At 41.8% G+C, this 10,921-nt stretch overlaps 1 protein-coding gene across 1 annotated transcript in view; it reads left to right on the top strand.

Annotated features, from left to right (window-relative positions):
* The first annotated feature begins 1,127 nt into the window (after nucleotides 1–1,127).
* Nucleotides 1,128–10,921, top strand: part of LOC117515624 (tumor protein p53-inducible protein 11-like) — a 174,684-nt gene continuing 164,890 nt past the window's right edge. The window contains exon 1 of the mRNA XM_034176265.1: nucleotides 1,128–1,249. The gene's annotated coding sequence lies outside the window, so the exon portion shown is untranslated. The remainder of the gene's footprint in view (nucleotides 1,250–10,921) is intronic.

Below are 10,921 nucleotides of genomic sequence, written 5' to 3'. Positions count from 1 at the left end.
TGGTCCGTGATTCACGCGAGAGGTCGGTTTCAGCAGAGTTCCGGTGTCAGGAGCTCAGCATTCACAGTGTAAACACATCTTGTGAAGTTTGGACAATAAAACATTGGGGCACAGCAGAAGTCCATCACAGGTGCTACACCTCCTCTAGATAACCCTTTCAACTTGGGAGTGCGTATAATTATCATAATCGCCCGTGAAGTCGCTAAATTAACGCCATCCACAACCTCACTCTGCATGTGCAGTGAGACAGCGGAATAGAGGTGGGCAGATCGATCCTAACATCGATAATACTGATACCAACGCTGGTAGTGATATTGAACGATCCTCGTGTAAAAAGATCAATACTCAAGCTTATTTTCTCGCCCGCATGCACTGACTGCTGCACATGCAGATTCATCAAAGTCTAATCTCTGTAAGTGCAGCGCTGCGCTGTGTCACACAACACAGAGCAGCGCACCCTTGTATTGTGGTTTGTCAGCCCTCTACCTCAGGAGATTTTGTTTTAAGTTGTGTTGAGTGATATTTTTTTTAAACAAAAATGTTGATTGTGATAATCAAGTATTTTGTTGTCACGTACAATGTTTGGCGAAATTCTATCCTAGGTCTTTTGGATCCTTTGGATCTATGAAGCGTAAATATGAAAAGTATCGGTATCTGTATTGATATCGGCTATACTGAGCCTGTATTTACTTGGTATCGGCTCAATACCAAAATTCGCGGTATCGCCCACCTCTACAGCGGAACTCTGCTGGCACCGCGGTGCATTCTGGGAAGTACAGGGGGCCGCCAGGAGCATTATGGGAAACGCTGAAACACAGATTGGCAGGTCGGCCGTAATTATCCACTCGAAGTGTGATGCGGAAATTCGGCAAACTTTCATGGACTGATTTTTTTTTCCAAATATTTACTCCATCTCCCCCCCCCCCGAAAATCCGAAAATCCTCTGGTCGGCCCGTAATGAAAATACTATTAATATATAATGGGGATGTGTTGGGATGTCATCGGTTTGCACACATCAGACTTACAGAGTGGTTAATTTGGGAGCAGATCTTTGGTGCGCGCCATTACGCTTATTACGGTATGGAGAAGCGGTTGTGCGCGTATGTGTGTCATTACGGTAGTGGGCTGCTGGGTTGGAGTGTTCGTGGAGGCTCAGAGCGCCGCTGTCACTCCTCAGTGTGGCGTTCCGCTTCTCCTCACTCCACTAACGGATTCTCCCTGAAACAAACTCTCGACTCTGCTCCCCACCGTGAGTTAAACTGTCTTCCGTACTGTGTTACGAACTTGGGTATTACTTTCACGTGTTTCTTGCCGTGTTTTTCTTTGAAGGTTTTGTATAGTTGTTTTTTACAGGAAGAGTTTTGTCAGATAGTTTTCGTGTTATAGTCACGCTATTTGGGTTGATGATGAAAGTTGTGCGTGACGTACACCTCAGCTAAATACATTAAACAATACAGAGTAGTTTGATTGCGATTGAGAAATATTTGTGTGTTGCTTCATAAAGATCGTTGTGTTGATAAAACGCCACCCAGCTGATGTGAAGTTATTAAAAAACAGCAAAAATACCTTTTTACACGTGTTAAGTGTTTTTATGAATATATTTGAAGTCCCGACCTATGTTGAATTTGGGATTTCTGCATTTCGTGATCTATGCCACGTTTTTATTTAAAGGTGCCATATTATGCTCTTCATTATATAAACAGGTGTGCTGAATCGAGCCCAGAATGTGATTGAGGCATTCCATCCTAACAGCAACTTCCATCTCCATGACCTCCTTTTCTGCCTGGGGCTTTAAATGGAAAGGAGCTGCTGTATGCCATGCTGCTTCCTCCTTTTATCCCTAACACCCACCAAGTGCATGGCGGATGCAGAGTGTATTCTTATTTTGGCAGCTGTTTTCACAGGTTGCAGTTTGCATTCAGTACTTTTTAACGTTTCCTCTAACCCCCCTGCATTCTTCCCAGAATGCACTGCGGCGCAAGCAGAGTTCCAACATCTCACAGTGCATGTAAACAATGGCTAGCGAGGATGTGGATGGCATTGATCCCGCAAGTTCAGGGGCGATTATGATGATGGCACGTTCTCCCAAGTTGAGAGTTATCTAGAGGAGGGGTACCACCTGTGATGGACTTCTGCTGTGCCCTGATGTTGTCTTGTCCATACTTCAGGGGGTTTGTTTACCTTGTACCCTGAACTGGAATGCTGCTGAAACTGACCCTTCGTGTGAGTCACAGACCGCTAGATGGTGAGATTCACAACTGCCAAACAGCGAATACTTGTGCAATACTTGTGTGAAATGTGCGAGACGCATTTCACGTTGTGGCTGCTGCCCCTCTTAAACCGGTGTGGTGGTTTGAAGGGTCCATCTTGAACATCAGTCCCTCCCCCCATGCATTGTGTGCATGCCTGCAACCATGTTGACACGCAGTGTTTAAAGAGTTTTGAGTTCTTTAGTGTTCAGAGAAGTTTTGGAGGCTGCTGTGGATGATGAAAAAACTGCTGGCTTTTTGGCAAGATTAGCGGGGTAAGTGGTATCCCACCAATACTGCTTGATCGCCTTCATCTGTTCATTCACATCATGAGCAGTCTTTACGTTGTCCACGGCAGCCTCCAAAACTATCTCTTCAGTAGCATCCATGTTCACTATATATCTAATTAATACTAACAATCTAAAAACTGATAGCATATCAATAAAAATGCAAAGTGCAACGTATTGCAAATAAATGGACTGCATTTATATAGCGCTTTCCCATCTGCATCAGATGCTCAAAGCACTTTCCAATAATGCCTCACATTCACCCCGATGTCAGGGTACTGCCATACGAGGCGCTTACTACACACCGGGAGCAACTAGGGGATAAAGGACCTTGCCCACGGACCTTTAGTGGTTTTCCGGTCTGGCTGGGATTGAACCAAGTATCCTCTGGTCTCAAGCCCAACGCTTAACCACCAGGACCATCACCTCCCCACCACTAGACCATCGCCTCCCCTGAAGCGTCTTATTACTTCAGTGGCAAAGCGAAAGAAAACGCAACACTTCAACATTGTTGTCTGCATGCGCACTATGTGCGGGGGGACTGATTTTTAGGGAGGACCATTCAGACCGCCACACCGTGCCCCAGGTCCACCTAGTGTGCACATTTTCCATCTGTTCCTGTTCTGTACTAAGAGACGCCTGAGCTAATCGGCTTGTGCAACAGCAGGGAAGAACAGTGTTATGAAAATGTGTTGGATTGGTGGTCCTTGGGGACCAAGGTGAGGACTACTGCTCTCGAGATTTGGGCCATTGCCTATATTTTTCACACATGGTGCAAGTGGCCCCAAGCAAAAGCAGACAGAGAAATGATCTGTAGGCAGTCATTTTAACGTCATACTGGTAAGATTAATAATTACCATCTTTTGCTGGAGTTGCTATTTCTCGAGAAGAGGTCACCAACATGAAAAAAAATTGTAAACTTTTTTCATGGATTGGAAAATTAGAAAATCGTGACTGCTATCTGGTCACAAGTGACTTTTCTGAAGCTCTAACAACAAAATAAGAGCTCTGTGACCCAAGTGATTCAGATTAATCTAAAAAAAAGAAAAGCTTTTTGTTCAGATTGTAAGCCTATATATATGTGTTTAAATGTAAATTTTTTTTAAAGCTGACCACCTTGGTTTTAAAGAAACAAAATCCCTCTGTAAAATCACTTCAGAAAACAGGTTACTCCACAGAAGATAGCATGTGGGTGGAAAGCCATCCTCAAAGACAAATGATGTGGGAAGATCAGAATTTTGGTTGCAACAGGCAAGATTATACATGCACACTACTGGGAGTTGCGTGATCCTGAGGATTTTGTAAATGAAACCCTTCCCATATTTAAAAGCAGATTAAGGACAGATTTCGCACAGTATGGCCTTTGTGAATACAGTTTGATACTTATAATGAATAATTTTAAAGGACGTGTATGACTGCTTCAAATCCCATTTTTATTTCACCATTAAGACATTAGAAAATCAGGCATCATGTCCAAGATATTGCATGAAAAACAGGTTATTCCCTGCAGTTAGCAAGGCAAGCATAGACACAATAGTCCTTCAGTGAGTGAATGAGCCTTTGAGTGAATGAACATTTCCACTAGTAACTCTGTAATAACTATTGTATATTGAACTCTGAGACTTTAGATTCTGCCAAGTTGGCACCTTTCTTCTACTTTTTGTTGGCTCCCTTGAGGCACAGTAGATTATCTGTCTCCCTCTCACCCTGTTCTCTGTATCTTCTTCTGTCAAGTAGGGCTACCACAACTAGTCGACTAGTCCGACAACGTCGACTATTGAAACCGTTGACAACCAGTTTACTAGTCGCTGAGTCATTTATTTTATTTAAATCTTTGTTTTTCTCTCAATTCACAGTTTTAGGCAGCGAGCTGTCCTGCTGTCATTTGAACGTTCAAACTTGGATAAGACAGCCGATTTAAAACAGTGGCGTCTTGTTCAAAGCTGTCTAAAATGCGCAGTTTTCCGCAGGAGCTGTGTGTGTGTGTATGTGTGTGTGCGCGCACACGCGCGCGCGGAGTCAACTCGCTGCAAACTGCGAGGGAGAGAGATTCCTGAACGCAGGACATTCTGCTAAGAACCGTCAGTGCAGCGAGCGCGGAGCAGAGAGAGAGGATTTTAACCCGATGTGAACACTGTTAAAAAGAAAACAAACCAAACCGTGGAGCTGCCTTTACTTCTCTCTCCACTTTCTCTACCGGTGTTATCTGATGACCACGACCTGTTCACACCATGTGCGCATCGTATACTGAATTTGTGAGATCATGAGATGAAATAAACGGTCAAATATCCTTAAAAAATGAGAATATATAAATGAACTGAGCAAAAATTACTCATACATGGGTTAAAAAAAACCCTGCTGTGGAGAAGCTGTGCAGTGATGTTCAGAGGCACAGATCACAAAAAGCAGGTGAGAACTCTGAACTTTAACAGCTGTTATTTTCTAAAGGTATTTATTTGTTCAGTCTTGAGCTTAATGTAGTGTTCAAGCATAAAAACGTGACTGATGAGGAAAAAAATGACTTCATCACACTAAATGAACTGGAGTCAGAATAAAAATACAAGCTGCTGATTTTTGTTATTTTTCAAAGTTATTATAAGCTGCAGCTATATGTTTTATCATTTCAAAGTGAGTTACCTCTTATTTTTTCTGATTTATTTATACAAAAAATAGGGGGAGTCAAATCAGCCTGCAGTGTTCTGTTCAGTTTATATCAAAGTTTTCCCTGCACATGTCCAGGTATGTTTTGGTGTTTGCATTTGCTCCACAAAGTTTTAAAACACAATAAAATGTTCACACTTTCTTTATAACAGTTCTGTAATTTCAGAAATGCAACAGAAACAATGACAAATCAAAAGGTTTGGACTATATGTGAAATGAAGATAAAAATAAAATGTTGCACTATTCCCAGTTTCTCCACTCACAGAATGTCCAGCATGAACATTTAGTTTTTGAGAACTGCCTACCTGACAGATTTACTATAAAGTACCACACTGTTTGTATTTCTGAATGATTGATGTAAATGAAGTCTAAGAAATAGTCATTGATTTGGAAATGTTCATGTTTTCATCCCCTGACGTTTCTTGGAAAATGCTGCAGGCCTTAATTTAGGAAATTATGTATGATCTGACTAGTCGACTAATCGCAAAAATAATCGTTGACTAGTCGACTATCAAAATAGTCGTTTGTGGCAGCCCTACTGTCAAGGGATTCAATTTATACCACGATATGAATTTTAGTGTTTGCTATCCTCACGTGGAATTACATAAAAACATATACCAGTTTTGCGACGGACTGGAGAAACGGACCGTCAGTTCATGTGGACACGCAGTAGGCGATCTGAATGTCATGTCTGTCTGACAGGTCATGCGTGTCAGGCACGCATGTCTTTGAGCGGTGCAGGACTATATAACAAGCCAACAGTGTGACAAATATGGTAGTTTCAGTCATGTATCAGTAGAAATACGTGGTAACAAACGCCGTTTTATCAGTTATCACAGCACTTTTTTCTCTTTTTTAAAAAAATATGTTTATGTCCTTGTTGATTTTAGCTATTTCAGGCTCCTGTTATAAGACAGTGATTGTAGCACAGTGGCAAACTTTCCGTCTGGTAATCAGAGCTTTTGTAAATTGCAGGTTCGAATCCCGTGAGTGGCATTTATTTTTTATTTAACCAGGGTTATTTAACCGCAGGGTTCTGTGTTGCGTCCCCTTTTATTTATTATTTATATCAACCCAGTGATATTCACTAATTATACAGCTGGTTTTTATTTTATTTTCCTTCACATCAGTGGCGCGATGTGGTGCACTATGTCCCAGCTGCTCCCATGGCGTTCCTGCTCACACGACACCGTCGCGTGCACGAAACCATCGCAGCGGATTTGTTCATGCCTGCCTGTCGGCTTGATGTTTTCATGGTTCCCTCATATGAGCTGTTACGCTGTGATTCACCCTGATTTGTACTTATTCGTACTATGTGTGAAGGGGCCCTTAGTGGTGGGTCAGTTATGTGATCGCAGCTCACAGGGCTATAAGGGTTTTATACCACTAAACATTAGTGGCAAGCCCCATTTTTAACTAATTTTGAGTGGTTTTAGATGCACTGAAAGCAAGAATATTGAACAAAAACATTATATTTATTTTGTAATATTTATAATCTCAAAGTGCTTTTTTGCATGTTTCTGTCAAAGTCTAAGTTAATAAATTCACCTAAATAATGTTGAAAATGTTAAAAACACATTCATAGATAGATATAGATAGATAGATATATACTTTTAATGTCCCCATGGGGAAATTTGTCTTATTTGTCATATTTAATGGACATCACATTTACTCTCTTCTTCAAAAATTACGCACAGTAGTTTTTAATCCAGTGCAGCAGGCAGTTTTTCTGTCATCAGGACAGTTTTTTTTTTTCGTTGTGTTGTTGTTTTTTCACCATTTTGAGTAAGATTGTATGACATTTCATTTTAAACAATATAACACCTAATTGCCTTGTTTGAACAAGAACTGAACCTGGACTGATTTGTCAAACCTGTTCTTTTAAGTGAAAAACTTGGTGAATCAGTTTTTCACTTCCTCTCTTTCACTGATACTGTGCCCCTTCTCCTCTCCACCCCCTCTTCTTCTGCTCTGTGTCTCTCTCCCTCCACCTCCCTCTCTGATTGCTAAAACTGTTTGCTTTTTCAAACTCTGAGCTTTTTGGAACATGAAGCCTTTCAACTGTAAAATAAACTGTAAATTTCTGAATGTATCATCACATACAGATGCAGAAGGACCTCCTGGATTATTTAATGTAGAATGTTTTTTTCATCATTTCATAGTGTAGTAGAGACGCTGTTTTCAGCTGCTGCCGTTCACAGCTCTGTTTCCACAGAACGCACTGACTGATCTCTGCTATTTACGATTTGATACGAAGAAAATGAGAAATATATTTCTTTATACCTTAATTATTGGTTTAAAAGTGCAAAACTATGATCGAATTGGTACATTTTCAGCAGCATTTTAGTTTATTTTTCAGAAATTCTATGCTGGGTGGCACAACCAATTTGAACAGAAGAGCTGGGTGGAAATTTGCAGTATCCAGTGGGGCCGCCCACTGTGGCTAGAACCTTGATGAAAAGTACATTACCATTCAAAAGTGACTTGCGTAACAGAAGAAACACAAATTTACATCAAGAAGATGAAAAGTGCTCATTAACTGTGGCCAGCAGCCACGTTTCAAACACTGTGGTTAACGTTTCTAACATTGATTATTGACATTTCTGAATCGATTCAGAATTGTCTGCACTGCAGTGCATCAAGACTAGGTTTTCATTTTATTCCTCCAAACACTCCTGATAGGAGCCAGATAACATCCTTGATGATTCCCAGAATTCACTGAGCAGAAGTCAGAGACTCTGCCTCCACTCCACGGAGACTCAGAGTACCTGTGTGTAGGCCGGCTATGATGTCCAGCAACATACTGAGGATCGTGCAAATTCTCTGGATGTTTCACAAAGTAGCCCGAAGTGACTGCATCAAAGACGATGAAAATCAACACCGGCCACTAAGAGGTAATGCTGATATTCATTCTTGTGTTCAGTGGGTATTTACAGAATTATGATGCTGTAAGTGGTGAGTTCTTGCATGTGAAACCAAGTGGCTCGTGTCAATGATCAGCAAGCAAATGGGACCCACTCCTGTGTGAAAATGACCTTCACGGGTACCATGCCTGGCATGGAGAACAATGTACTGGTTGCAGTCCAAATGATCACCTTTTCTGTCCAGAAAAGGAGAAGTCCTTTCTTCCAGTCCTGTCTCCAAAATCCATCTTAATAAAAAAATATTAATGTACAACAAAATTAAACATGCACATTAAGTTCTTTGTCCTTGTAAATCTGGTGCTACTTTTACAAAGGACATCTAGTGTAAAAATGTGCCCAATACGAGGTCTCTTAGATAATAAACCGACCCTTTTATTTATTTTTTTTAACTATATGGATTTGAATGACATGCGATTACACCAATCATGCTGAACCCTCGTGGCATGCGTGAGTTTTTTCACGCGTGTCGGTGACGTCATTTCCCTGTGGGCAGGCCTTGAGTGAGATGTGGTCCCGCCCTCTCGGCTGAATTCCTTTGTTTCACACGCTGCTCGAGACGGCGCGCGTTGCTTTATCAAAATTTTTTCTGGACCTGTGAGGAATATCCGAGTGGACACTATTCGAGAAATTAAGCTGGTTTTCTGTGAAAAGTTTAACGGCTGATGAGAGATTATGGGGTGTTTCTGTCGGTGTAAGGACTTCCCACGGAGCGGGACGTCCTGCAGCGCTTCCAGGCGCTGTCGTCGGCCTGTTTCGAGCTGAAAACATCCTAATTTAAGGCTTAATTCACCCAGGACATCGTGAGAGAACAGAGAAGATTCAGAAGAGGCCGGCATGAGGAATTTATGCGGACATTCCACTGTTTAAGGACATTTTTTTAATGAAAGACGTACGCGCAAATTCGCCGAGTCGTTTCCGTGACGACTCGGCAAATCTGTGTGCGCCGCGACAGGAAAAACACCTCCGTGTTGAAAACCATTTGTAGAATTCAGGCGGCTTTAATGGCTTTCAACAAGTGAGTAACTGAGAAATTGTTTAACAGCTTGGGCATGTTCCAACTTGGCCCGTTAAGATTTCCGACGGAGGTGTTTTTCCTGCCGCGACCCCCCGCGGTCGGGTCCAGCCCGACATGCGACTCTGCCCGCACATTCTTTCATTACAAAATGACCGTTAACAATGGAATGTCCGAATAAACTCCTCATGCCGACTTCTTCTGAAAGTTCTCTGTTCTCTGACAACTTACTGCGTCAACAGAGCCTGAAATGTGGAAGTTTTCAACTTGAAACGGCGAGACGCTGCCGCCTCGAAGTGCAGATTGCCGTCAGGCGCCGTGGACCGTCCTTAAAGCGACACTACCAGACCAAAATCTCTCATCAGCCGTTAAAATTTTTACTGAAAACCAGCTGAGCGGGTGGACGACTCCTCACTCAAAGACTGCCCACAGGCGAATGACGTAACCGACAGGCGTGAAAAAACTCTCGCATGCCCACGAGGGTTCAAGCATGTCTGATGTAATTACACGTGATTCAAATCCATATGGTTTTTGAAAAAAATAATAAGGTCGGATACTTTTCTAATAGACCTCGTAAATGTGACACCAGTGAATGGAAGCAGCTGACAAGCCCATCACAAAATAATAACCATTTTAGGGTGGGATATGTTTATGGTTGTTATGACCTGTCAGATTCTCTCTGTTCTATCAGTATGTTGGTAATTTATTCTCTCTCTTTTGCTCTGTCTATTCAAAACACTGAGGGTGAAGTCATTTTCCTCTGCATTCTCTACATCTTTTTCTGAATGTTATCTTATTCTGAACTCAAGTTTTCATGTTAACATCATATGTTAACCTTTAAAAGCTTTTTGTCTTTCAAAAATCTGTTTTAATCTCTTATACATTTAAATACAATTTTGATTTCATATTATGTGTCCTCTGTCAGTATGTGCATGCAGAAACTACTGTGCTTTTAGGAAAAAGAGCTTTGTTTTAGATTTGCATCACTTCTGTGATAGCTGTCAATGTCTAAACTCCTGCTGTGTCAGACTGAGCTGCTCTGTACTCTGTGCCACATGCCAAGACACATCAACTATTATCATATACCTATAAATGATACGCCAATATGATTGGATAAAACACTAAAGAATAAATAGCAATACACCCTTTTCGCGGACGGGTAATATTTTTCATACCACCCGAGTAATCAGCCAATGCGGACAGCGGAGCAGCGCCACGATGAAGAGGCGCGGTCAGAGGAACTGTGAAATACTGGTGAGTCACTATTAATAATTTCTTACGTGTCCAACCTCGTAGGTTGATCATTAAAATGAAATTTGTTAGTTCTAAAAGCCATCATAATTATTTATAGGGAAACTGTTGTGTGTTGGGGGGTGTGGCTGGATGTTTTGGTGTTCTTTTCTTTTCTTTGCTCTTCAGGTGGCATGGAAACTGATTCTACTGTGGAGAAGGTGCTGGCTGAAGAGTCCTCACCCTCATCAACATCATGTGAAGCACCTGTGGACTGGTGCTCACATGCAACCTTAAAGACTTTCAGCTGAGGCAGATAATTGGATGGCGTTCTGCATTTAAGGCATGTGTGATTCAAGCAGAACTGCCGGGAACTCGACCTTGTGATGTTCGTTTGTGAGACGCTGAGGACCGCGCCTGGGTTTGACACATCGAGCCCGTGAAGCAAGGAAGGGTGAGGACACTTGCTGTCAGCACACATTAAAGGTGATTAAGTGTTCGACTAATTGTTGATAGTAACTTGGTGTTTTGTTACGCAGTATACTGGAATTGTGATGA

The sequence above is a fragment of the Thalassophryne amazonica genome, chromosome 8, assembly GCF_902500255.1.
Source record: "Thalassophryne amazonica chromosome 8, fThaAma1.1, whole genome shotgun sequence".
Taxonomy (NCBI): Eukaryota; Metazoa; Chordata; class Actinopteri; order Batrachoidiformes; family Batrachoididae; genus Thalassophryne; species Thalassophryne amazonica.
Note: the sequence above shows the minus strand (reverse complement) of the source record. Positions and strands in the feature narration are given on the sequence as shown.